A 6000-nucleotide genomic window follows, 5' to 3' on the forward strand; every position below is an offset into this window, starting at 1 on the left:
TGGGCAAAGTATTTGGCTGGTTGGCCATTCAGTCGGCTTTTGGGTCAGTAAAAGTGGGCCCGCTCATAACTGGGCCAGATCCCCCCAGGCAAGTTTGGTGGATAGGACACGGGGGACGCTATTAAGGTGCTAATGAATAGCGAAGTGGGATCTAGGCGCCCTTCTTACAACCCCCTCGGGGGCAACGATTTTGGTAGGGGTAGGTCTGGAACCCATAGTAGTATCCAAGCAGTCATGAGGGTAATTAAGCTTCAATGGTCAGTGCTGCACCTCATCAGGGTACATTGGTTCAGATGCAGGGTTGTCATTTTTGGTAGAGCATATTTTCAGTGGTTGGGCTATGAGAGGTCAGTGGGTGGAGGGCTCGGTTTCCTAGCGGGAACCCAGCTGTGGTGTAAGCAGCCCAGTCAGCGGACAATTGGTCACATTCAAGACGTGGTTGGACTCTCCCCTAAAGGGATTGGGCAATTAGTGAGAATAACCCTTTGGGGTTATGGGGCTCCGCATAGGTGGGTGTGCCTCAGCCGTACCCAATCTATTGGGGCGGGGATTATAGCGCATGGGTGTGACCTAGGGGCTGATTGGTCTGCCTATATTTGCCACCTCTTCTCAATATATTGATAATCTCAATAAATTGCTGACCTTTCATTTTAGCCAAAACAAGTCTCTGTGTCTTTATTTCTTAGTGGTAGATTAAATCTGTCAGTAACAATGTAAAGGTAAGATGTCACCCTTTAAGCGGATTATGACTGATGTGCGTGTGACTGACTGATGTGTGTGTAACTGACGTGTGTAAGTTACTAACTGAAGTGTGTGTAGCTTACTGGCTGATGTGTGTGAGACTGACTGACTGACTGACGTGTCTTACAGCCCACATGCCCAGAATGGAAGGATCTCTTTTAACTGACTGATGTGTGTGACTGAGTGAATGATGTGCGTGAGATTGATTGACTAATGTGGGTAACTGATGTGATGTTATTGCATTAGATATGCTTAATGTTTGTAGACACTCCCTTATATGTTTAAGCTTGAATCTTTAGTGATGGTCCCTAAGACCATGGGGAATGCTGGGAAGTGGGTGTGGGGCAGTGTGCAATGTACCCGGAGTCTGCAAATGGCTGAATAAAGAGCTCAGCAGTGCCCACCCATGCTTAAGTGTCCTGATGAACTGATTTACAAGTATATTAACAAAACATGGTGTCAGAAGAAGTTTTAACTGGACTGCTAGAGCTTAGAGTGTGAAAGGATCCTGCAGAAGTCTGTAAAGCTGTGACACGCAGTGTCTGAATATCTGCCTTGTGCTCTGGTCACATCAAACAGTGAGTAACTATGGATAGGCTTTCTCCTCCAGCAGGCATGCTCATGTCTGGCAACTTGTCTGAAAACTGGAAAAGATTTAAAAAAAGGTTTAATATATATCTTGCTGCATGTGGAGCTGATGCAATGGAGGATAAAACAAAGTCATCCATCTTCCTCCATGTGATAGGAGAGGATGTGCTGGACATTTATAACAGTTTTCAGTTTGCTGAAGGGCAGAATATGGTGCTATCTTCTATAATGCAAAAGTTTGAAGATTACTTTGTGCCAAGGAAAAATGTGACACATGAAAGATATAAGTTTTTCACCTGTGATCAGAAGTCTGGAGAAGGATTTGATCAGTATGTTACAGAACTGCAATCACTCAGCAAAACCTGTGAGTTTGGTGATTTAAAGGACTCACTGATTAGAGATCGTATTGTCTGTGGAATACCTGATAATGGACTCAGAGAAAGATTGCTGAGAGAGCAAGACCTAACACTAGACAAGGCAATGACTATGTGCAGATCTGCAGAAATGACCAGACTGCAAGCCAAACAGTTACACAAGGAATCTGATACTACTGTACATGTGGTAAAGAAAACAGAGCCAAGCAAACCACCATTCTCTAAAATGAAGCAGTCTAAAATGCAATCTAATAGGAAAATCTGCAGTAGATGTGGAAATACTCACAATCCTAAAATGTGCCCTGCTTATGGTAAAACCTGCATGAAATGTGGTGGACTTAATCACTTTGCCAAATGCTGTAGAACCAATAGTGAAACAAACAAAGTGCATGCCGTTGAACAAGCTACGTCTTCAAGAAAGAATGGATTGTTCCTTTAACAGTGAATGAGATTGTCATTCCCTTTAAGCTTGATACTGGTGCGCAGGTGAATTTGATATTGTTTCAAGACTATAAGACTTTTAGAGTAAAACCTAAAATTCATCCAGCCAATGTGAAAGTTACAGGCTACACTGGGGAGGAAATTCCTGTGAAAGGTACATGCCTAGTGACCCTGAGCTACAAAGGACAAAAGTTCAAAACATCTCTACTGATTGTGGATAAAGATGTACAGCCGATTCTAGGATTAAGTTCATGTGAGAAGCTTAACTTGATAAAGAAAGTTTTTATGGTGACATCACAAGTAGAAGATGAATGCAAATCAGTGTTTACAGAATACAGAGACATGTTTGAAGGTTTAGGTTGTCTGCCTGGCGAGCATAAGATAAATCTAGACACGCAAGTTCCTCCAGTGATACACCCCTGTAGAAAAGTGCCATTTGCGCTGAGAGAAAAACTTAAACAGGAGTTAAACCGCATGGAAGCTTTGGGTGTGATACAGAAAGTTGATGAGCCTACTGAATGGGTGAGCTCCTTAGTAATTGTTGAAAAGAAAAATGGACAACTCAGAATATGTCTGGATCCAAGAGATTTAAATAAGGCTATTAAAAGAGAACATTTCAAACTACCAACTAGAGATGAAATCATGTCACAATTTGCGGGAGCAAAATGGTTCAGTAAATTGGATGCATTTTCAGGATTCTGGCAAATGAAGCTAGATGAAGCCAGCTCAATGCTGTGTACATTTAATACCCCAGAAGGTCGATACAGATTCCTTCGACTACCATATGGGATATTGTCTGCTCCAGAAGTATATCACAAAAGGATACACATGATTTTTGAACACATTCCAGGTGTTGAAACAATGATGGATGACATTATAGTTTGGGGATCTACAAAAGAAGATAATGATTCTAGACTGAGACAAGTAATGGAACTTATCAAGAAGGTGAATCTAAAGCTGAACAAGGACAAATGTGAATTTGGTGTGAAAACACTTACCTTTATGGGTGACGTGGTCTCGGAGGAAGGTGTGAAGCCTGACCCGAGGAAAATATCAGCCATAATTAACATGGAACGTCCTAACAACAAAGACGACGTGAGAAGATTCCTAGGAATGATTACTTACTTAGGAGAGTTTATTTCTCAACTCTCCGAACAAACAGCACCTCTAAGATGGTTGTTGGACAAAAATAATGAGTGGATGTGGTCACATGAACAAGAAGAAAGTTGGCAAAACTTGAAACGGACCATCACAGAGCAACCGGTACTAAGATTCTTTGATCCTACAAAAAGAATAAGAATTTCAGCAGATGCCTCGCAATTTGGCCTAGGCTCAGTGCTGTTACAAGAACATGAGGATACATGGCAACCGGTAATCTATGCATCAAGAGCATTGACAAGTGCTGAAACAAGATATGCTCAGATAGAAAAAGAATTTCTAGCAATCACATATGCATGTGAGCGATTTCATCAATTTGTGTATGGTCAAGGGTTTACAGTGGAAACTGACCACAAGCCATTGGTAGCTATCATGGCTAAATCGATACATGACTGTCCCATGAGAATTCAACGAATGCTTATAAGACTACAGAAATATGATGTCCAATTGCTGTACTGTCCTGGTAAATACAAGTACATTGCTGACACACTTTCCCGTGCTGTGAACAAAAGTGAAGGTTCTGAAAGTCTGATGGATAAAGAGATAGACGCATATTTTAATTTGATTGTAGCTTCTCTTCCTGTGTCTCTTGCAAGACAAGAACAGATAAGAAAAGAAACAGACATCACAATGAAAGTGTTACAAGACATCATATTGAAAGGATGGCCAGCAGAAAAAAATGCGTGCCCACTGTCTATTCATGATTATTGGATGTACCGCACTGACCTTACGGTTGTCAATGGTATTATTTACAAAGGCAATAGAATTGTTATACCTGCACGACTAAGAAAAATTATGCTGTGCAAGATACATTAAGGCCACTTAGGAGAAGAGAAATGTAAACGGAGGGCGCGTGAAGTGATGTATTGGCCAAGAATGAACCAGGACATAGCACAGACAACAGCTACATGTGAACTGTGTCTTATGTACAGACCAAAGCAACAAGTCGAGCCGCTGAGTCCTCATGCAGTGCCAGAGAGACCATACCAGAAGGTAGGCGCAGATTTGTTTGATTGTATTGGAAAAACGCACATTGTCATGACTGATTATTATTCTAATTACCCTGAGGTGCAGACTCTACCTACAACTACTGTAAAGCCGTAATCAGTTGCATGAAGTCAATCTTTGCAAGGCATGGTGTTCCTATGGAAGTGTTCACTGACAATCGACCTCAGTTTTCCAGCGCTGAATTTAGACAATTTGCTGAAGAGTGGGAATTTGTCCATACAACATCGAGTCCCCACTATCCACAGTCAAATGGGTTGGTGGAAAGTCCAGTAAAAACTGTAAAGAGTCTAATGAAAAAAGCACAAGACAGCAAAGAAGACTTCTACAAAAGTCTTTTAATCTACCGCAGTACACCTCTACAGAATGGACTCTCTCCTGCATAAATGCTGATGGGAAGGAGGATTAGAGCAAATCTTCCGATAAGTGATGAACTGTTTAATACGCATAACTCAGCATTGGTGAGACTGAGTAAGGTACATCAACAGGAGAAACAGAAACTGTACCATGATAGGCGAGCAAAAAGCTTATCTGATCTAAGATCAGGTGACCACGCCCGTCTCCGAGATCATGAGAAAGGCATTTGGATGCAGAAAGGTATTGTGCAAGCACAAGTAGCACCAAGATCTTATATTATACGTACAGATCGTGGAACAGAAGTAAGAAGAAATCGGGTCGATTTAAGATCTCAACCCAACCATAGTGATGGCAACACGACTGAAGAATACCCTTCATCTGACATGTATGATGGACTTGATAATGGTGAACAAACCATGATGGAAGAAAGGTCCAACATGGTTGACGAAACACAGACTATGTGTGTAAGACCCATAAGAGAAATACGCAGACCTGAGAGACTCATTGAAACGTGTTAGATGATGTTCTTAATGTTATATCGTTGAATTGTTATACTGAAGGATACAGGGCTTATCTTTAAAGAAATTAAGATGTGATGTTATTGCATTAGATATGCTTAATGTTTGTAGACACTCCCTTATATGTTTAAGCTTGAATCTTTAGTGATGGTCCCTAAGACCATGGGGAATGCTGGGAAGTGGGTGTGGGGCAGTGTGCAATGTACCCGGAGTCTACAAATGGCTGAATAAAGAGCTCAGCAGTGCCCACCTATGCTTCAGTGTCCTGATGAACTGATTTACAAGTATATTAACAAAACAACTGACTGATGTGCTTGAGACTGACTGACGTGCATGGGACTGATGTGTGTGTAACTAACGTGCATGAGATTGACTGATGTGAGTGTAACTCACTAACTGACTGATGTGTGTGTAACCGTCTAACTGATGTGTGTGTTACTGAATAATTGACGCGTTAGAAAACTGACTTACTGATGTGTGTGAGACTGACTGACTGATGTGTGTGTAATTGTGATTGATGTCCGTGAGACTGACTGGCTGACGTGTGTGTAACTGTGATTGATGTCCGAGAGACTTAATGATGTGCATGAGACTGACTGACTGATGTGTGTGTAAGTGACTAACTGACATGTGTGTGACTAACTGAAGTGTGTGAAACTGACTGACTGATGTTTGTGTAACTGCGATTGATGTGCATGAGACTGACTGACGTGTGTGTAACTGACTGACTGACGTGTGTGTAACTGTGATTATTGTGCGTGAGACTGACTGACTGACTAACGTGCGTGTAACTAACTGACGTGTGTAACAGATGTGAA

This window comes from Mixophyes fleayi, chromosome 2, assembly GCF_038048845.1.
Source record: "Mixophyes fleayi isolate aMixFle1 chromosome 2, aMixFle1.hap1, whole genome shotgun sequence".
Classification (NCBI taxonomy): domain Eukaryota; kingdom Metazoa; phylum Chordata; class Amphibia; order Anura; family Limnodynastidae; genus Mixophyes; species Mixophyes fleayi.